This window comes from Athene noctua, chromosome Z, assembly GCF_965140245.1.
Source record: "Athene noctua chromosome Z, bAthNoc1.hap1.1, whole genome shotgun sequence".
Taxonomy (NCBI): domain Eukaryota; kingdom Metazoa; phylum Chordata; class Aves; order Strigiformes; family Strigidae; genus Athene; species Athene noctua.
Window position 1 is genome coordinate 60,105,305 of NC_134077.1, and position 23,148 is coordinate 60,128,452.

Consider the following 23,148-nt stretch of genomic DNA (forward strand, 5'->3'; position numbering starts at 1 on the left):
CTGAAGTTATTAAGACTTACTTGATATCATGTGTATTAAAACCTAGCAATGGCTTAGATAAAGAGAAACTTTACACAAAGATAAAGTTTACACTTTTTTTGTCAAAGTAAATGTGTCAGATGAAATTCAATTTTAAGTTTAAAGTATAAAAATTCTCACTGAAACTTGTAGATGTGTTGATGTGTTACCTTACTGAATAGCCAAAGTATACTGAAAAAGGTAGAAATAGAAAGGAACCAAAAAATATAAGAAAGCATTAAAAAGCTTCAGCAGGTAAATTAACATAGGTATTTATTATATTTTGAGAGAAGTGGAAGAAAAAGTAAATATGCCCAAGTTATTATTTTATTTAAACTGCTGCGCATAGCTACAAGACTCTACTGAGGACAAAAGTTCTGATAGATAAAAATATTTGAAGATTACAATGAAAAATAAGAACTTCCGTACTGCTATTAGAATAGCTGAAACCTGTAGAAGTGATAAAAAGCACTACCCCTGGCAGTTTTAAGATGAAGTTTCCCTCGTGGACCAGTTGCTGATTAAATCTCCAAAGATTTTTGCACTTATTGTTAGAAAGAGAATTCTGTACATGAAATAGCCCACTGCTCTCTCCAGATATTATGTTTCCCCTGGTTTTGTAACTCCTAAGCAAAAGCTCAGCTAGCCGGGAACAGTGACCTAGTATATCCCCTGCAAAAAAATACTCTCAAGTTCAGGGTACAGTTTGAGGCTGGCATGGAAGGATTTACTGTGAAAGCTTCTGCCAAACAAGGCTATATGTGGGAAGACAGTATTCCCTTGTTTCTGTTTGTCACCTTTCAAGAACTAGTTTACTCAAAATCTTCTTATATATTTATATTTTTTAAGAACTTCTGAAAGACAGAGATAATTTGTCAAAGATACTGGTGATGTACAATAGTTGAATAAGAAATTAAGGATGCTGCACTGGTGGTTTAGAAACTTCAGCTGTGTAGTCCACAAAATCAACAGTTTATCAATGTTGAAAATGTCAGAGCCAAGCTCATGATAGTGGGAATTTTGTAAAAGGTGATTTAGAAGACACCAGTATAAAATGAGGTACCTTGCGTACAGTCTGCCAGAGCCTCACTGTGAGGAGGAAAGGTGGGGAAGGATGGTTATTATTATGAGTTGTCATCAGTTATAAGTCTGCCTTCAAATTTATCAGCCTTCTCATGACACTGATTATGATCTTCAGTTTTTTCATGTAGTCAAATTTGTTGCTTTGTTATGTACAGTTACTTATGTGTAAGTGCTTAATTAATCTGACCATGTGACTAAAATATGTAATTATCCTGGAAAATCCCTTTACAAACTTTGTAAAGAAAAACTGTATAAAATGTCTGTGCAAACGTTCATGTTCACAACATCAGCCATTGTTCTTTCTTATTTTTTAATGTCATAGAAAAAGAATGTAATGTTCATTTGAAATTTGCCTCTAATTTGAGACTGAAAATCTGATGTACTTACTGTGAATACTGTGAAGCAAGTGAAAATCAGTGTAAATCCTGCTGGTTATTTTTAAACTTCATGTCGATGATGAAGGTTTACACACAAAGTCTCCTACTTAAATAAAAGGAATTTTATTTCCACCCTTGTAAAATCAAATAAATAGGTCTCCATCCTTGCAGATATTCAAAATGCAACTGAACAAGGCCCTGAGCAACCTGGTCTAAGTTGCTCCTGCTTTGAGCAAAGCATTGGACCAGATGACAACCTTAAGACCCTTCGAACCTAAATTATTCTATGATTATAGATTCTTTATGGGCTGTCACTTAACCATGCATGACTCATTCATATTATGTCATGTTGTATCACTATGTCCCCGTGTTTTGGGGTGAAACAACTCTTCTTTTCCTTAGGATCAGTTTGTATGGAATATTTTTAAATTCCTCAAAACATTCCTCAGACTAAATTTTTCATTATCAACATAAAAGTATAAATTATGGAGTCTTTTCAGTAATCATTAAAATAATAATCAAGCAATTCATAAGTATAGACTTGCACAAATGAGGATGTATCTGTCGTTTAGGATAGTATATAAAGAAACACATACTGTTTCACTTAGCTATTTTCATGGATGACTCATCTTTAACTTGTGAGATTAAAAGTGCTTTGTTAAAACACATTGTTATGTATAATATGGGACAAAGCAACCAATTTTTAGAAATATGTAACATTTTACTAAAGTAATATTGCTTCCCAGACCACAATCAAGACAGTACTGTGGCTTGTAATCGTGACTGCAGAAGTCCTCAGTGAGAAGTTGTCACTAAATTAACTTCAGTGCCAATATAAAGAAGCAAGTGACAATTTGCAGGAATGATTTTTTTGTATTGTTACAATCTGATCCTATTGCTTTTTTCTCCAACCAACTAAGAGCAGAATGTCAACTTCCAGCAATATTAAGTGATAATCAAAAGGATGAATTAAGAAATTTCCCCTGTAGTGAGGATTAAGAACTTTGTGTAAATTCATCTGGTGTCAGCACATATCACAACGAGAAACAAATTCCCAGACTTCTGTTCAGACACCATTGCTTAGTGATAGCAACACACCAGCAATGCTAATTACACTAATAATCCTGCTAAGTAGGATAATATATATACACTCTAATGAAGCTCTAACATACATCAAAACTCAAAGGAAAGTATAGTATGACATACTGGAAAATGTAGCTCAAAGAATAGAACATAACTCCATCTGTCTTAGCAAATTCTTGGGTATTTAGAGAATTAGTTAAAAAATGTCTTAGTATCAAATTTTACTAGGTAGGGTCTGTGCTTATTCATGGATAATTCATCTGCTGAATTTGTTAAAGAAAGGCAGAGGTAACTTTGATTCCCACCAGCCTAAGGAAAGTCTTTAATTTTCTGGTAACAAAATGAAAGCACATTTAAAAACCTACCTCAATAACACACAAAAACTTACAGAAATAATATATTAATTTAGAGTTGGTAATATTTAGAGGTGATGATAAAATCTTGGTTTTGAAACATGATTACATTTTAGTGTTCTCAACTTCCTTCTGTTTTTGAATGTCCATATTACTTGCAAATTGACACTAGAAATGTATTATTGTTTGTTATTTAGACAGCTTTTGAAACTAGAAGAGATGTAGCCCATGCAGGTATAAGAACTGCTGTCATTCAGAAAATTCAAAAAGGCAGTTTCTCTGGAGAAGCAGCTTCAGTCCAGCAGACAGACCAGTTGTTTGGAATGTTTTCCCCTGGTTATACCTATTTCACCATGATTTCACTTTATCCATGTTACATGTTCACCTTGCATTGCATGGCACTTAAAAGCTGGTGAGCTCTCTAAGGAGTGTAGAAAGAATTTTGTCTCCAAAGTGAGGGTTACATCTTAATCTTGGCTGGCAACAAAACAGTAGTTTCCACATAAAGAATGACAACAACCACTGGGATTTGTTTAAGGGAAGAGACGAAAAGTCCCAACATTTTGTGGCACCTCCAGCTATCATCTCTTTTCAGCATTATATATAGACAATATTACACAGAAAAAATCAAGATTAATCTGCCCTTCTCCACCAGTACTCATAAAGTACCTGATCTGTCTTTCTGGAGAGGCTAAACTTGCAGTCAGGACAATTTATCACAAAGGTATTAAATCACTTCTAAAACTGGAATAAAGTAACTTAAAACTAAGCCACTGAAATCGTTGAGACTGTATACAGTATGATCACAATACTTCTCTGTGTGTTTTTGTCTTCTTCTCTTCATCTTATTCATTCTAACTCCATCTCATGCTTCATTTAAATTTTGACTTTTCAGACAATAAGCTTTTAGGGGACATATGTATTAGTGCAGGAGTGCTTTCTGTAGATCATTTTACCTTTTTTGGATCATTTGTCTTTGTGGGTATGCAACTGAATATAGTAGCAAGTATGTAGAGACACCATGATTAAAGAATTTTGAGAGTAAATAATCCAAAAGTCCAACCTGTATTTCAAATTGCCAGTGTGAGAAGCTAATGAAGAAACTCTTCTCTGAAATTCTTACAGTTTCTGATAACTGTATTGGTAGGTGGGCACCTGGCCCGAGCCCTGAAAACCTTTAAAGGTCCTAAAAGACCCACGGAAGTCACTGCCATTGCTGCAAATCTGTCACCAGTCAGCAATATTTCAACTGAAGGAGCATTACTCTTGCCTTCTTGCTTGCTTTCCTCTCCGTATCAGCTCATTTAATTTCTGTTTTTCAATCCTAGTGTGCACTTGGGGGTCACCAAGTGGGATTTGAAGGAGCAGGATGGGACAGGCAAATATTGCAGTACCTGCTGATCCTGCTTTCTATTTGGAGGACTTCACCACAGGAAGATCAGAAAGAAATGGCTTCAGCCATTTGTTTCCAAAACATGAATTTGGGGAGTTAAACAACACCAAAAGTCAATCATCATTACTTTAGCAGCATAGACAAGACAGAGCAATAAGTACAGTTCGAGGGCAGGAGGAGGGGCACCATTGAGTATCAGAGACAAATCTGTAATACAGGGAATTCAAATACAGTCAGACATCGGTATGTGTGTACCTCTAACAATGTTTTTTACAGGCAACACTGAAATTGTAAATAACAGAAAGATGCAAAATTCAGAAACAGTTTTCTGTGGATTTGAGGGGGGAAGGGGAGGAGAAAACATTTGCCATTTTGAAGCCATTTGTGGCTTTGAAATCATATTTAACCTAAAATCAGTGCCGGGCAGGGAATTGCATTTACAGCAGGCCACATTTTTATTTTTTTTTTCCAAAACAAAAGAAAATAAAAGAATGATTGAAAGCCAAATTTTATATTTTTAAAAATGCAAAAAAATTTGAAGATATTTTCTGTCTTCAAAAGAAGGATTTTATCTATGATATTTTTCTGTCTTTGAGAAGTCTCAGAAAAGGTGTTATTTTATGGTATGGTACAGCATGACATGAGTGATAGAGCCTTGTCACTGAAGCTCTTACAGTGGAGATCCAAAAAGATTTTTTTTTTGATAGTTTAAATCTTGGGATCCACAATATGGAAAATACGCCTTGGGTTTTTTCTATATTCACATAGCTAATGAGTGAAAACCTGCAGCCTGTTGTTACAGTTAGTATCAGTTTGGGATAAATTTTCATGTGTGTGTGTGTTACCATATCTTGAAAACACAATAAATGGAAAAGAAACAGATACAAAACCTCTAATGAGTCACCTGAGGCCAGGTTCTCTGCCACAGCAGCTGAGTATGTGTTAACTGCTATCATTTCTCCAAAGACAGTATGGATCTTCGTGGCCCCTTGAGGATCAACTGGTTGACCTGTACAACAGATCTTGGCCTGGCTCACAGGGTTTGCAGATGTTTTAGAACAGTAAAAGCTGCTTTTTATTAACTCTTTTGAGCTTTCAGCAGTTGTGGTTCAAAATATACTCCTTCACTAGAGGCAAAGCTAAATTCCCTGATTAAAATGAGATATGTGTTTAAATATTTGAGTTTGGCTTTTTTCTTGTCATTCACTGGAAGAAATTCCTGTACAATGCAAATTTTTATAGTTTATCTTGGGAATTAATACTGTCTTAATCTCAGACAATCAAGAACATTCTATTCAACAGGAAAGTTTCTTCTGAGCCATTTTGAGCTCTTTTCATAAACTATGTCATCTAATACAGTTTTTGACCTTCCACTGTTCTTCCAGTGCAAACTCTATTACAGTAGTATCTGGCCAAGCAGCACACAGCATAAACAGAAGCTAGTATTGATCACTGAAGCTATCAATTTTGAAAGACGTACCTAGATGAAAAAGCTGCTTATTTTACTATGTTGTCACACTTGTAGTAAATTTTGAATGGCATGTTCCCATTTATTTTCTACTTATGTTTTTAAAAATATACAGAAAACTTTGAAAACCTGTAAAACTACATCTGAATTCATACTGACTGAGTTTAGACCATATGACAAAGGAATTCCATTAAAGTAAACTATTGTAAGATTCAAACCTAATTCAGTGTTTTAGAGGAAAACCTTGAAGAGTTTATAACTGTGGATAGCTTGGGAATAGAAATCCTTCCCATCAGAGAAAGACTTTTAATTCAGTAAAACAATTAAACAAAACAATTCCTGATACCACTTTTATGCCCTGTCTGTTCTTAGCCTGCTGAAATACACAAAACTATGAACTGGCTCTTTGCATTAAACCTGGAACATCCAAAGATATAGTTTAATTGCACCAATGTATTTTGTTGTGGTAGTTTTGGTGAAATAAGGGAAGACTGAAGGACTACTCAATATCTTCTCTGTCAACAGTAAAGTCTCTCCTCCTGTTCAACTCCAGGAACCTGGAAATTATTATGACCCATCAACTAATATATTGATAATATTTTTCTACATCTGTCCTGATAAAGCATTCTGCCTTTAATATTTGTGAATATGTCTTTGTATTAAAGATACAGCACAGTTATAAACTAACATATATTTCTAACTAATAAGTACCTGAGAACACTAAATGATAAATCAGTTCTCTGTCACTTTTAAAGTTCAAAAACATTGTAAAAAAAAATCTTTACTTAAAATATGTTTGCTTTTATTAATAAAATCTGTGACTGAAAACTATTTGCAATTAATTTCTTTCACGCTGTACATTATGTTGCCAACTACATCACTAGTTCCAGTTAAAGGCTGCTTGCATATAACAGAGAGGTATATATGCCTTATGAATACAGAAATCTGAGGCTAACCTGGACTATTTAATTATCCCTGCTCATTTCACTACTGTGGGAAAGCAGATTCAAGCATAAGAAAGGCAATTTGGCTTTCTTACTCGTTTAAAGTAGAAAGAAGTTTGGTACAGAGTACATGGCTCAGTTTTACCTGTCAGAGCCTCTTGTTAAGAAGGGTAATGAGGTAAGGGTGTTTGCAATGATTAGAGCCCAGGAAATAGCAGGTTAACAATTAGTAACGGTGTTCCCATCTGGTCTACCTACAAAGGAAGGTCATGTGGATTGTTTCAGTGAAGCTGTAGATTTTCTCCTCTTATGTAGCTTGGGGTTTTGTTTTTTAACTGGGGGGGGGAGGGGAGAGGAAGCAACTCTGACTTCATCTAGACTTCACGCTGGGATGTGTTCTGATATTCCCTTTGCACAGAAAGGAGAGTTACTGGAGTGTGTTGAAGTTCACATGGTATTTCTTTTCTGGAGCAAGTAGGATCAGGAAGACAGCTGTTTACCCCCTGAAGCAAAGATCAGGTGTTGCTAGAGTCATAATTTTTGCCAGATCTCAGAAGGTCTTCTATATGGTAACAGAGGATTATCTATGAGGAGATGATAGCAGAAATCTGACTTCTGTGGAAGAGAAGACAAAAAGGTTGACTGTTGGGTTTCTACTCTAGCAAGTGCTTCTGATATAAGACTTAAGAGTCCCTTTCTGTGAGGGAGAAAAAAAAAAAAAAAGCAACTGTGACAGGAAATAAGTTTTTCTGAGCTTTGTGTCATGTTGCTGTTGCCACAATTTCGGAGTTATAAAATAAATTTAGTACCAAATAACCAAATAAGTCAAGGTCAAAAACTTGAGTCAAAGAAGAAAGATTAAACAGAGGAAACTCTCCCAATCTGAGCCAGAGTAGAAATTTTTGATTTTCTACTGGCTTTCTCTCTAATTCTTTCCTTTTGTATTTTGTTTCAGCTAAGACCTCATAAAAAGTTCTAAACTGAGGTGATGGGGACTGAAGACAGTGAATAATGGTAGAGCAGTCCTCTCAGCATTGTTCACAAAGATGCTTTTATGATTTTTTAATGGGCTAGCCTTAAAAAGTGTAGATAACTCATCCCAGTCAGTGAATGTTAACATAAATAAACAAAAGGCTCTGCTTTTTGGAAGTATTCTGTTATATGTATCAAGATAGATCATAGCACAATCTTCAAAATAACAATTTAGAAAAGTGAGGCACTCTGGACAAATCCCTTTAAAACACGCCCTTTTCTTGATTCAAAGCTGTATTAATAAGAGCTTTCTTAAAGCTTCATAACAGCAATAATAGGCATGTTTTCAAAACATTTCTCAAATGTGTCAATGGAGCTCAGAAGTTGCTCTACTTTCTGAGCTTGTATTTGCAAATTGAAGTCCCTCAATTTTATATACCTTGTCTGTACTTTTTCATTAAAGGAGTTAATAAATACCCTGCACAGGTTTGGTTGCATGGGACTCAACTGTGCAATGCATCAAACAGGAACTGGTTATTTATAGGTAAAAAATGAGTTCTGAATAGAAATGCTGTAAATCATTCCATTACAGTGTAAAAGTTGCACAAATTCACATGCAGCATGTGCACAATCACTGGACATTAATTGAATTCTGAACTGTTATTTTTTGGCTTAATTTTCAGTTTAAAGTGGCAGCAGAAGTAAAAAAAAAATAAAATTATTTCTTCCTACTTCTGAAGGTATAAAATGTGTCACATGATAATCTGACCAGGAAATTGCAAGTCTGAGAAGAGAATTAATAGGATTTCTTTTTCAGTTTCTATGATCAGTTTTTCTTTAAGGGTCCAAAAAAACACTAGAAATGTTTGTGCTTTTCTAGCCACAATCTGAGTCTAATCCTGGACTTCTATGCAGCTTTTTGTTTGTGCTCTATTAGGGTATAAAAGTATGTTAAGCATTCTGACCATACTACTTTTAGTAGAAAAAGGACAGATTGAAGGTTCTTCTGTACATCAGACAGTTCAGATTGTTAAATATGCTGTAAAATTATAGTAAGTGGCAATCTTGCTATCTGATGAGCTGATAATACTGAAAGTGACACCACTGCAAATGTACTCTGTGGTATTGGAGTAGTTTGGCCTCAGATACTCACTGACGGCATTCTTTCTTAACATGGAATTTATTTTCCTTCTTGAATATGGTTCTTATTCATAAGAACAGCTTTTTGTGCTGCACAGCCCACAGCAAGGCCAGAAAGGGTCAAATGGTGATGCAGATGCCTCTGCTGCAGCAGAACAAACTGAATGGGCACCAGGACTTCCTACCTGCCATAGTACTGGCCACTGTGGGAACTGTTGTGGGCAGGAAAAAGGAGAAAGTTGAGGACAGGGAAGGGGAGGAGAGGAAGAGACAGTGATGGAGAATCTGGCAGACAGTGATGGAGAATCTGGCAACGAAAAGGAAAAAATTGGTCTGTCAGGGAATGCAAACCAAAATGCCACCTGAGTCCTTCAGCTTCCGTGTGTAGCTCACAGTTCATGCAGCAACAGTTCCCATGCAGGAGCAGAGGGAGTGCGTAAGGTCAAGGGAGCCATGTGCTTTGCAGGCAGCAGCAGTGTTGCAGAGTGCCAAATGAGGGCGTCACAGCTGCTGGGGAAATGCACTGCCATTTTTTAGATGTACATGTAATCTCTTTAAAAGCTTAAAACTGCTTTCCGATGCATGTTGCTAAATGGTTTGAAAACAAGAAAAAATACAGTCAACTTGTATAATAAAAAAACACAGTACAGGCTGTGTCATTTGGACTTTTGTTTAGACTGCTATTTGTTCCCACAATGGTTCTTATCCTTCCCCTCTATCTTATTGTATGGTATATTGAGAGAGAAAGGTTGAGAAAGCAGAACCTATCCCTATATCTGCATATGCATTTGTAAACTTGAGGTTTCTGGGAACTAAAGACAGAGGCATCCCTTTCAGTAAATATTCCAGGCTATAATATACTCCCTGCTGCTGCGTATCGGTGAACAAAAAAAAAAACCACCATCTCAGGGCAATCTGACTTTCCATGGCTGATACATTTCAAGCAGAATTAAGGAGAGGATTCTAACAGATTTCAGACAACTCTTTCTCAAACCAGAGTTTGCTGTCTTGCTCCTATTTATGGCATTCCTCTGCTCATTTGCATCAACAATATGTCACATGTTCTGTAGGTCCTGAATTGCTAAAGTGATTTTAAGTGCTTCTAGCCACAGTTTGTAAATAACTTCAGCTCTGTGACATTCTTTAGACACTACATTTTGTATCCTATATTCGTAAGCACAAACCTGAATATTGTTACCTACATCAGCCTGACATCTTTGTTTGTCTTTGATACCTTGATTTATGAACATGCTTTATGAAAGTCTGTCCAGGTAAGATGCACCTTTACCTATTCAATGCCTGCTTCCCCAATAAAATATTTATGAGACAAGAAAACCTGGAGGGAAATATCTGGATTTCTCCTCACAAAATAGCTGTAGTGAAAAAATGAATAAATAAAGTTAGCAGAATTATGAGCATGTTGTAAAATCCATTTTGTCTGAGCTATTAATTTTAAAATGTTCTCATTGCTAGGAATGCCACTCTTATAACCAGAAGAACTTCAGAGGCAATACATCAGCATTAAACCATATTAATTCATCTATGCTGAATTGGGGCCCTGCTTGCAGAAAAGTGGGAGGGCATGAAATGCATAAATTTATATGACTCTATATTAAGCACTATTTGCCTTTCTTTTAACCCTTGACTAATATCTACATTGTATGTGATTGTTTTTGTTGTTTTTTGTGTGCTTGTTTTACTGAAATTTGATTGGATTTTTTTACTCTGCTTATTTTCAAAGGGGTAAGAGAGAAACATGTTGGGAAAAGGTTTTAGGAGACACTGTGGGGAAGAAGAAGAGGTCAGTCACTAATCTCTCTGTAGGACACTAGCCCAGCTACAGGTTCTGCTGGCTTTGATATTCCCTAGGTGTGGCAGATCTGCATGTTGCCAGCTCTGCACTGACACCGAACCTCACTGATGACCTTCAGCAAAAGTCCTGCATGTTGAACTGTGTGGTTTGAAGGGTGAACAAGTCCAGAAGGAATATTTTATTTTTCCCCAGCACTTTTGCCTATCTATCTACCCTGAAAGGAAGAAAAAGAGAAGGGCAGAGGCAGGGAAAGAATACCTGCTTTTGTTTCATTTATTATTCGTCATAACAGTCTTCCTTCTAATCCCTCTGGCTTGGTGGATGTAAGGTCATATTGTTTGGCACTCTTATAGCATCAGTAATCAAAGCACGTCAAAGTCTTGCAAGTGTGAATCAGTTACCTCTCCCAACACAGAGATCAGATAATCTGTGAAGGTTTGGGGAGACTTTCTGACACTGGCTTTCTTGCTGAAAGGGCAAATCTTCTAAGAGGTTTGGTTTGCTAGTAACTAATTTTCTATATTCTTGAAGATGTAACCTCTTTCTGCATAAATCTGGAGTAATTTTAAGAATGTGGCCTGGATAATCATTTGCAATGATCCCTTTCAATGTAAAGGAACTATAAGCAGGTAAAGCAGCACTTGGTCCAAGCATGAAGGTGTTCTGTATGTTTTAGCTCTACTATGTTGTACCTGCTTGCCTCAGCAACTCTGCAAAAAAATTATGGAAATTTATTTCAGAACTGTTGTATTTTTTCCCCCACTTCAACAGTTTTCCTCCTTGTAATCTTCAAATTAGACATTTACAAGGTACTCTGTGCCCAGACTCCATTTCTTTGTACATTGCAATACATATTTATGTCCCATAGATTGCAGGGTGCAGGGTAAGATCATGCTTTTATTATCTTGATTCTTCCTAAAACAAGGTAGAAATTCTGTGCACTGGTTTAAAACAAAGCTGAAGTCATTAACATGTGCAGACATAACAGATTTTCATAATAAATATATTTTTACATTTATTCAGTCTATCTAATTGTCTCATATAAAACAATCCGAGACAGAATGAGCTACTTATTTCTAAAGAAAAGGTGGTAATGCATGGCACGTACACAATCCATTTCTTTTGCTTACAGGTAACTGATTATTTGCTTATTTAACAAAGCTAGTGTAACTAAGATGGAATATCTTACACCCTGGGGGATTTAATACTGTACCACAAAGAAATATCAAAGAAATTTAAATGTGTTCTCGTTAAACACAATGGCCCGGATTCCAGTACTACACTGAATCATTCTGATCCAGTTCCATTAGGGTGACCTTGCCATGTCTTTGGCTTTCCTGACAGGGAAAATACTTCCAAGAGGAGGTCTTGTTACAGGTGGCATGCAAGGATTTGTTATTTGTTCTTGTCTGATTACTCTAATCACTGCAGTTGAGAAGAGTCTCTGAAGGATGGCCTCCTTCCTGACGAGGGCTGAGAGTGCACAAACATGTTCAGAAGCAAGGACAAAGATTCAGTAAATCACTGAATATGCATCTGCACTTAACGGCAGAGAAGAATGACAGGTTGGCCCTCAGCACCTCTGTACAGCTCACTGCTCCTGCGCTGCATCTCTGTCTTGAGCATGTTGCACTCCTGTGTGCTTCTCTGTCCATTGCTTTCCAAAACGTCTCCAGTAACAAGGCGATGTCAAGTACCAAAACAATAGTGTGAAAAAAGGAGACATACATTAGTCTTCTTGGTCAACAGCACATTGACACAGAATACGGGGACAGTGCTCTTTGAAGCAGACCCACCTTTGCTTTCCCCCAAGCACACAGCCTTATAATTGAGATTGATTTTGATCAATCTCAGTTATGCTTGATTCACAGGTAAAGACCATTCGGTATGTATGTAGGATGAGACCTAAACAGCCCCTCACTCCATAAATTGGGTAAGGTATACACCATGGAACTGTTAAGTTGACCTAATAGCTCTAATACCACCAAAAGATAGGGGTAGTCCTGTTCCACATGTTCAGGATGCTCACTGGTCCTGATGTCCTTTGAGATCACTGTGAACAGGTAAGAGTTCATCAAACTGGCAGAATAATAAAAAAAAAAAAGGGAGAGAAGTAGTTTTCTGTCAGTTCAGTGTGCTGTATCCAGTCATGCATGGGTCTGGTGAGTCAAAAGAGATAGTGGAAGAGAGAGAATGAGATCTGTGGAAAATTTAAAAAAATCGGAGACAGTTGATGAGCTAGTAAAACAGACAGTGAAATCAGACCATTATGCTGAAGAATGTTCATAGGGTGATTATTAACAAACGATCTATGGAACATTTGATTCTTATAATTTTTGAGTTAAAAATCAAATTTCTGTTGTGAATATCCTTCTCTAGTGGCAAGGGTCATTTTTGTGAACTTATAGAATTGAGCTGGTAAAAAGCTGAAATTAAAATATCTGCATTCACTGGAACATCATTGATTTAAAAATCAGGCTGGAAAACTTGTCTACAATGTTTTGAAACTATATAGTGCCAGACAGTCATAAAAATAACTTTCTGTATCTCTTCCTTGAATCTAATTTTGATCTGAGTCATATTCAAAAGAAGCATGTGTAATTGAAGTAAATATGCAGCTAGATGCCAAGCTAGTACTGTCATTTAATATCTGATATACATTGCAGTCGCCCACTGCAAGATGCTTCTGCAAACAAATGAATTCAAATTACTAGATCCTTAGATGGTTTTCTATCAACATAGCTCCAAGCTTAGCCTAATGATCTTAGTAGATTTCTCCCATCTCTTATTTACAATCACATATTTTTCCATTACAGACTTCCCCCCTCAAAAAAACAAAACAAAACAAAACAAAACAAAACAAAAACAAACAAACAAACAAAAAAAAACAAACCCCAAAAAACATTCCATGGCACATGGCAGGCAGAAGGTAATTCTTTCAGAAGTATTTGATGACTGACACTCCCCAGTGTGTGTATGCACCGTGGAGATTTTCATGCACCCTGAGGTCCAAGAAGCTGGAACTGACTGGTCTGGCTTATGGAGCTGTGCTTGGGGACTGCACCATGGGAAGGCAGCTCCAGAGACATCCACAGACCTGTCCTGTGCTGGGAAAGTTCAGTGATCTCATGCCTGTTAAGTGAGAGGTGTCTGTCTCACACTCTCTGGTGTAGTGCAGTACAGTGATACTTGTAGTAACACTCCAGTCACTCAGACATTGAAAATTATTATTTTTCCTCAGATGTTCAGCTTAATAACTTTTTCCATGGTACACATTTCACTAAATCTTTACCTTCTCTTTTCAGTTTATTCCCTTGTTGAAAGTAAAATTTGGTTTAGGAAAAAAATGGAGAACAGTGCACATTGGTTAAAATCTTTTGAGGAAAATTCCAATTAATCATTTTGAACTTTATGCTCCATAAAAAAACCACAGTATTTTATTTTCTGGCTCTTTTGGTTAATCCAGGTAGGTTCTACCACAACAAAGAGCCAAAGGAAACACTTTCCAAATGAAAACTGACATATTGTCCAGTGCTCTTTGACATAAAACTGTTCAGCCACTTTCTGGCTGCACTTTTTCATATGCTTCAGGGGTGGCAAGCAAGTAAATTTTGAGCTATATGCAGCTGATAAATGGTTCAAGCAAGGTTCCGGGGGTGTGTGTGTGTGTGTGTGTGTGTGTGATGTGCCTGGTGACAGCTCTGTACTGTCACTCTGATGGCTGAGGGCTCTTAGAGAGAACACAGCTTTTAGAGACTAGTAATGCTGGGTTTGCCTGGGAGTCACCTATACATCTAGACTAGCTCCAGCTCTCAGACTGCCTTACCTCGACCAGTAACAATTTAAGATTTTCCTTTCCTGTGATTTTTGCAAGAAAGTGCCTCTTCTGCCTGAATAAGGATCAGAAGTTTTAAACCACTGTACGTCCTGTGCCTACTAAAATCAATGAGTGTTCACTGAGTGTTAGATCATACATGATAACATGTTACCCCACTGCATTAAGACAACTTATTTTAGTAATGATAACAGCAGATAACAAGGTTTCATGCATAACCTAATCTTGCCACTTGCAATATCCACAGATGAATAAATCTCCACAGATGAATAATCCACTAAAACTGAGGACTTTGAAATAGAGTCCCAAAGTCATTACATCACATTAAGACTATGCCAGGTTTCAATCAGCTGGTAAGACTCAAAGTCCCCCATCAGACTTTCTGTTATATAAGCCATACATATATGTAATACTGGTCTAGTAACAGCATCACAGAATGGTCAAGGTTGGAAAGGATCCTGGAGATCATTTTGTCAAACCGCATGCTCAAGCAGGGTCACCTAGAGCCAGTTGTGAAAGACCATGTCCAGATGGCTTTTGAACATTTCCAAAAATGGACACTCCACAACAACCCTGGGCAACCTGTGCCAGCGCTTGACCACCTTCACCATGAACAAATGTTTCCTGATGTTCAGAGGCGACCTCCTGTGTTTCAATTTGTGCTCATTGCCTCTGGTCCTGTCATGAGACACCACTGGAAGGAGCCTGGCTCCATCTTCTTTACACCCTCCCTTCAGGTATTTGTACACATTGATAATATCACCGCTGAGATTTCTCTTCTCCAGGCTGAACAGTCCCAGTTCTCACAGCCTTTATTCATAGAAAAGATGCTCAAGAGCCTTAATCATCTCCATGGTCCTTCACTGCACTCTCTTTAGTATATCCGTATTTATCCTGTACTGGGGAGCCCAGAACTAGGCACAGTACTCCAGATGTGGCTTCACCAGTCCTGAGGAGAGGGGAATCATCACCTCCTTCGACCTGCTGGCAATACTACTCCTAATGCAGACCAGAATACTATTGGATTTCCTTTTCGTAAGTGTGTATTACCGGTTCATACTCAACTTGATGTCCACCAGAACCCCCAGGTTCTTTTCTGCGAAGTTCTTTCCAGCCAGTTGGCTCCCAGCATATATTGGTGCATAGGGTTATTTTTTCCCACGTGCAAGACTTCGCAATTTTCTTCTTTAAACATCATGAGGTTCCTGACAGAGGGATGGCAGCAAAACCCTCCGATGCACCAGGTGCTCCTTTGAGTTTTATGTTAGCAGCAAACTTACTAGGGGTAAAATCTGCCCCGTCATCCAGATCATTAATGAAGATGTTGGGCAGGATAGGACCCTAGGGTACAATGTTAGTTACAGGCCTCTAACTGGACTTTGTACCACTGATCACCACCCTCTGGGCCAGTGTCAAAAGCCCTGCTGAAGTCAAGGTAGGGAATATCAACTTCTCTTCCCTCATCCACCAAGCTAGTCATTGTAGAAGGTTTTCAGGTTGGTGAAGATTGACCTCCCCTTTGTGAATCCATGCTGACTACTCCTGATCATCTCCATGTCATTCAAGAGTCTGGAAATGGTTTCCAAAACTAGCTGTTTCATCACTTTCCATGGATCAAGCTGAGGCTGACTGGCCTGTACTTCTCTGGGTCCTCCTTACCTTTGTTGAAGACAGAAGTGACATTTTATTCCCTCCAGTCTTCAGACACCTCTCCTAATTGTTATGATCATTCAAAGATTACCAACATTGGCCTTGTAATAACATCAGAGAGCTCCCTTGTCACTCATAGTGCATCCCAACAGAGGCCATGGATTTATGTACGTCCAGTTTGCTTAAGTATTCCCTGACTTGATCCTTTTCCACCAAGAGTTAACTTTGCTCCAGACTTTCCCCCTACTTCCAGGGCCTTGGATTCCTGAAGACTTGTGTTGCTAGTAAGTACTGAGGTGAAGAAGACATTCAGTACCTCAGCCTTTTCAATGTCCTGTCTAAACAGGGGCCCTACTCCATTCATCAGTGGGCCCATGTTTTGCTTAATCTTCCTATTGATACATGTGTACTTACAGATGCCCTTCTTGTTGCCTTTGACATCCCACACTAGGGATGTGTTTTTCCTTTCCTAACCATGTCTCTGTATGGTCAGACAGCACCTCTATTCTTCTCAGATTTTCCATGCTTGTTTTGACCTTCTGTACATTCCTTTATGTCTGAGTTTTGTCAGGATCTCCTTGTTCATTCATATAGGTCCCATGGCTTTTCTTCCTGACAACCTGCACACTGGGATGGATTGCTTTTGAGTTTGTAGGAGGTGATCACTAAATATCAACCAGCTTTCTTAGACCCCTCTTCCCTTTGGGGCCTTATCCCATGGGACTCTTTCAAGTAGACCCATGAAAAGAGCGAGAGCTGCTCTACTGAATCCCAAGGTTGTGATCTCATGTTTTGCTCTGTTCCCTCTTTTCCACTATCTTATGGTCACTGCAGGCAAGGCTGCCTTTGACCTTTACATCTCAAAGAAGCCCTTCCTTATTTGTAAGTATAAGGTCTGGCAGAGCACCTCTCTTTGTTGATTCCTCTATCACTTGTATCAGGAAGTTGTCATCAGTAAACTCCTGGATTGCTTGTGCCCCACTGTGTTGTTCCTACAGCAGGTATCAAGGAGTTTGAAAACCCCATGAGGATCAGGTCCTGTGAATGTGAGGATACTTTAAGCTGTCTGTAGAAGGCCTCATCCACTTCTTCCTGGTGAAGTGGCCTATAGCAGATACCCACTACCATGTTACCCATGCTGGTCTGTTTTTTAATCCTTACCCATAAACTCTCAGTTGACTCATCATCCATCCCCCAGCATAGCTCCATACATTCTAGCTGTTTTCTTACATAAAGGGCAACTCTACATCCTCATCTTCCCATGTTGTCCTTCCTAAAGAACTTGTGTCCCTGCACTGCAGCACTCCAGTAGTGTGAGCCATTCTACCACATGACCACAGTCCCAGCAAGGTTATAGCTCACAACAGCACACAGATCTCTAATTCCTCCTATTTGTTTCCCATGACATCCTTGATACCCAGCTAGCATGGGACACCCCATTCCTGTGCCCCAGTAGCCTCTAAAAAAGTGTAGCTGTATCCATACTCCTTAATGATAATGTTCCTTGCAGTGCTCTAAATCTAGAGCACTGTCCAGCGGCAGTAGGGACTACTTGTGGGCACAAGCCAAAGCACAGTACAGACTCTTCTGGGAGTCCATCATAGATGATAGTGTTCCTGGCCACTGTCTTAATTTACTAATGCAGACATAACCTCAGATTAATTTTAATCTGAATGAGGCAAAAGGGAAATTGCTGATTATTATTTTTAATTGTTACTTTAAAGATAATCAAGGGCACACAAGGTCTTATTTCTCTGAAGAAGACCAGCAATAACACAACTTTGACTTGCAGACACTTCTATTTATACATATCCTCAGACTATATGCTGTCTAAGAGTGAGGACAATATAATCTCTTGTTTTGCATAGAGGCAACAATATTGTGGTGAGGAAATTCTTGTTCTGAAATGGTATTCACTTTAAAGATAAAGAGGTTTCTTTTAAAGTAGATAGGGAAATTAAAACTGGGAAAGTAGAAGTATTGGAAAGTAGAAGATTTATGCTTAAGTCTTTTTTTTTTGTCTTTAATATATGTTAAAATTTTCTTCCCTCTCTAATCAAATTATAGGTACATAGTCTGTTAATTTGCTGAAAATAATACTGTTTTGCTGATTAAGGATATCAATTAAACTCAGACACCAGAGTGAAAAGAGTAGGCGTATTTTACTGGTGACAAATAATGTAACAGTGTAATACAGAAAACATGCAGTAAGAAAAAGCAGAATAGTGCACCTAAAGCAACAAACAGGAAAATACAGGGTAATGCATCAAATCATTACTACCTGAGAAAGAGAATAGTGATTAAGAAAGATCCATCCCGACTTGCACACGTTACCATCACCCAGACCCGCAGTGGCTGGGCAGCCCCGGTTACAGCGAGGGTTTGCAGAGCCTGTCCCGGCAAGGGGGAAATCCTACATGGTGCATCCACCCGTAGGTGAGGCTGCCAAAGTTGCTGTGAGCGGGTCCAGCCTTATATACCCAAAAATCAGCAAGCCAGAAGAGCTGGCACCTTTGTTTTGAGTGGAAAATTTCTGGTTTCATTCTCCTGTTGGATTCCACCCAAAGCCTGGCCAGGGCTCAGGGGGGACACCAAGGGAGTTTCTAACAAGGCCAGATACTTGGGTTCTCAGCCTTCAACAAGGCTAAACAAGGGAAGCTGGGTACATTCTCTCAGCATTTCGTCCTCACTATTGATTATATTCTAGGATGCATCTTTCACTAGTGAGCTTACATGCTTTGTTAATGATTACAGACTAAGTTAGCAGCTTCGGCTTGGGTCCTGTTGTTCAGTCTTCAGTATTTCAATGTTTTAGCACTTTTTACATCAGCATAAGTGGGTTGTTATAAGTTAGTACAATACCTACTAGCACAATGCTTATCAGTTATAAAAAATACAGGATTCATCTATAGGTCAACTCTGGCTTGGGCCAGTTGTCCGAGTCTTAGCACTTCAAATACTAACTTATTTTCAGGTGACTTTAGAGGATTCCTTTATGGTTACACTCCTAATCAAATCCTACCATTTAAGGCACAGGTGAAGCAGCCAGCTGTGTAGGACACAGGTTGCAAGGGTGGCCACTCTTGCTTTGGCCTGTGTCAGAACCCTGAAAAGCTGACCTGGTTGCAGGTTGGGAATAAGAGAGGGCTTTCACTCAGGTCTCTGTCCTAAGGCTACCGCTGTCCCTTCTGTGTCTCTTCTTTCTCCCACCTGGAGCCTCAAGCTCTCAAAACATAATATTGTCTGTCCTGCTGAGAGGCTGTGAACGTCTCTGTCAGTTGTTATCAGTTTATAAACCAAGTGAGAGGAACTATGCTGTTATTCTGCCACCTGTGGACATAGTCCAATATAGATTATCAAAAATACAAGGCAAAAAAAAGAATTACTGTATCATTATAAGTCTGTAGATCTATATTAGACCAATTAAATAAATAGTGTAAAATGTATGAAGACCTTAGGACAGTCTTTGTTTAACCCCCTGAGAGACGAGGGCATGATGCTCAGCTGCCAGGTATGAACACCTTGCTAGAATGCTATATTCAATAGACGTCAATTTTTTTTATTTTTTAATTTTTAATTCCTGGTTCTATAGTCCTCATGGTGGTTGCAAAGTGGCTCAGCCTCAACAGAAAGGAAGAAGATGCTTCCACCCAAATTATTCCATTCAGTGATTTGTTGCAAGTAATGATTTACAACACCCCTTGAATTTTTACTAATAGAGAACATATTTAAATCCTGCTCACTAGGGTATTGCACAGAAAATCTGGCAGAACCAGTGACCATGAATATGTCCATGATAGTTCTGTTGTATGCCGGGTTTAGTGCTGCTTGGTACCAGTGTCCTGTGTCTGAACACACTGACAAGGTTGACCCTCAAGAAGATTTTGGCATAGCAAGAGGCATGGCTTCTGAATCAAATACAGGAATAGTGGTGACATGTTCTCAACCCCTCAGGATGATAACAGATGCTTGCAGATATGCCCATAGCAACTGTGTGAGCTTTCAGCTAGGTCTTGTGGCTGAAATGGTCACATATGCTCTTCAAGTTTCCCAAGGAGTCAGACAGATCACTGAGGTGGGCCAGGGGATGGATTACACTCTAGACCCCAGATTCTGTTGATAGGCCATGTCAGGCAACAGAACACTTTCTGTATCTCACTTCTATGCCCCATCACATATACAAATTTAATAGCTTCTTATAGGAGGAATAGAACTGTCCAAGACGTTACCATTTCTGCCATTTTTATAATAATTCTGTGTTTGAAAATCTCTAGCCATGTTCATAATATGAGAGCCAGTAATAACAAATGAACAAACTGATTTTCTTAGTTTTTACTGGGTCTGATTAAGGAGCCTTATCTACTGGGAGCACTGAGCCACACACGATCTACAATTTTAAATCTCCAGTACTCACTATGGTGCATGAGAACCTCTAAGACAGCTGCAGTCAGTGGAGATACTCTAGAAAGTGGTCCCCGGGCTTAAATGTAAGAGGCAAGAGACAATTAATTGCTTCCAAGAAAGTCTTTTGAGCTGGAATGCACTCTCAACTGCTGTGATACAGCCAGGGTTTGCTGGCATTCACAAAGTAGCATCCTCACCCTTTAGAATTCATACAGGACCTGCTGGGACAGAGGAAAGCAATATAGATGATTTGGTTCCATAGGAAATGTGGTTCTTTACTCCCTAAAATTAATGTTTTCTATTACAGGTATTTCTGTCTGACAAAATAACACGTACACATTATGAGCTGTGGAAAGGATCATATATCAGTCTATGTACCCAACACAGTACTTCTCAATTGATATTTTTACATGTCATCCTTTTTCTCTCAAGTCAACTAACATAAACAGACTAGGATTTCACTATTGGGCCCTCACTGCATGTCTTTTTGATTTCTGTAATAAAAACATTAACATTCAAATAATAAGCACCTAAACCTACCTGACAGGAAGGGAAATTCTTGTAACTGGAAGGTTTTGAGCATCCAAAGGAATTTATATTCTTAAAAATTTATTTCTTGGTATGGAGATCATATTTTTATTTGTTTTCCTTCCTACCTGTTCCCTTCAGCTGTTTCCAGAAAAGCAGTCAGGAAGATGACAGGAGTGCCACAGTTCCCTACATGATGTGACTGTTTAACCTTAAGTCACCTCAGCTGTGAAAACTGTGGATGCAACTTTGAAAAAACATTTTGAATGTGACAGCAAAACTACCTTGTGCTGTTTATACATTTTTTATTATGCTTTTCCCAGTAGAACTGATTTCTGTATTTCTTACAGCAACAGTATGAAGAAGCAGACTTTTAAAAGGATGGGGTTTTGCTGATGCAGCTTTCTCTGTGCCTACTTTAGCTAAGACACTATGCTGTAGATTAATGCAACAGAGTAATAACAGTGATGCTTTAGGAAGTCTCAAGAAGCAGAGGTGCATATCCTTGTACATGGCTGCTCTCAGTGAGGAGGGCATGTGTGCATGTGTGAGGGAGCACAAGAGCACTATGGCAGATGGAAATGGAGTAAGACAGCTAAGCAGAGGACTTAGACAATGTTCCACAGAGCTCGATAAATCTATACAGTTTCTTTATGCTCTGCAAGGTCATAGATGACGCTGACACCGGTCTCCTAGCAACCCACTCTACTAACCTACTTTTGTCCCAATCACTGGAGAATGGGTTTAATGCTCTGAGATGTGTTTCAACATGTGGAGGAAAGAATCAAATTGATGCTGGGTAACTGCTGATGTGCAAAATGTAAAAAAGCATTTTTCTGGTCTGTGTCCCCTCTATATTGGTTGCACAGAGAAGGCTTCTTTAATATAGAACAACAGCATTAAAAAATTCCTAAGTTTCACAGAAACTTCTTCATTAGTAAATGTAGAAATATAATGTACAAAAGCATACATGTATTTATTTAGGTAGGAGTCTGGAAGATCCAGTTAAGAAGGATCTATCCCAAACAGGAGATGCTTCTATTAAAAAAAAAAAAAAAAAAAAGGAAACCAAGAAATACAAAATTAATAACTACCTAAATTAAACATGGTTTTATTAGGTTATAGATCATAATCAGTTAAAAACCATAGACAGTCATAGTAATTAATTTTAAAAATCCACATTTGGAATACCTACTGAACTGACATACAGAAAACAAAGCAGTCTAAGCAACAATAACTCACAACCATAGCCATCTTGAGTGAACTATTCTTCTTTAGCTTATGAGTAACATGCATATGGAGGATAGGATACAGCTACATCTTCTCAAAGTAATGATGAATTTCTGTTTTCTTCTTCAAAAATTGTACATAATCTTATTCTAAAACACGTCAAATGATACAGTGCAGTAAATAATGCAAAGCAAATAATTCATTCAATGAATTTAACCTTTTTTTCTGCGTATATAATGCTCCAAATTCTAACTAACCTTAATTTGGATTTGTATGACCATTTCTTATCATTTTATTCATTAAATTTCCTGTCCCTGATGCAAAACATTCATTCTTTGCTGGTTAGTTGCAGATATTTATAGGAATGGGGTGGAACTCCTTTGCTGTGCTTTGATAATAGGTATTCTCTGTCAGCCATAAGACATAAGATTTGAAAAAGGACCAAACCCTCTTTATTTTACATGTAGCAAGTGAGTATTTTCACAACACATCTATTGTATAAACCTCAGCTCTGCTCTACATTCAGTAAGATTTTAATTTCAGACAGATGTAGCCATAGGCAAGGGGGAAATGCCATTCCTTCCCATATTCAACAAAATCTGCAGGTTCTGAATGTGTCACTGGATCAGAGACTACTGAATGTTATGGTGATCTTCTTGAGGGACACGCACTGAGCTGGGATGGAGGTTTTCAGTTGCACTGGCACAGCACTGGTTTCCTCCACCTTTCCCCTGGCCTCTGTGAAAGGCACTATTACTACCATGAGAGAAACAGTTTCTTACTGCTAAATACAGTAATTGCATAACCCTTGGCTGCCAGCCATCAGCACACACAGTAGACAAGGGGATATATGGGGT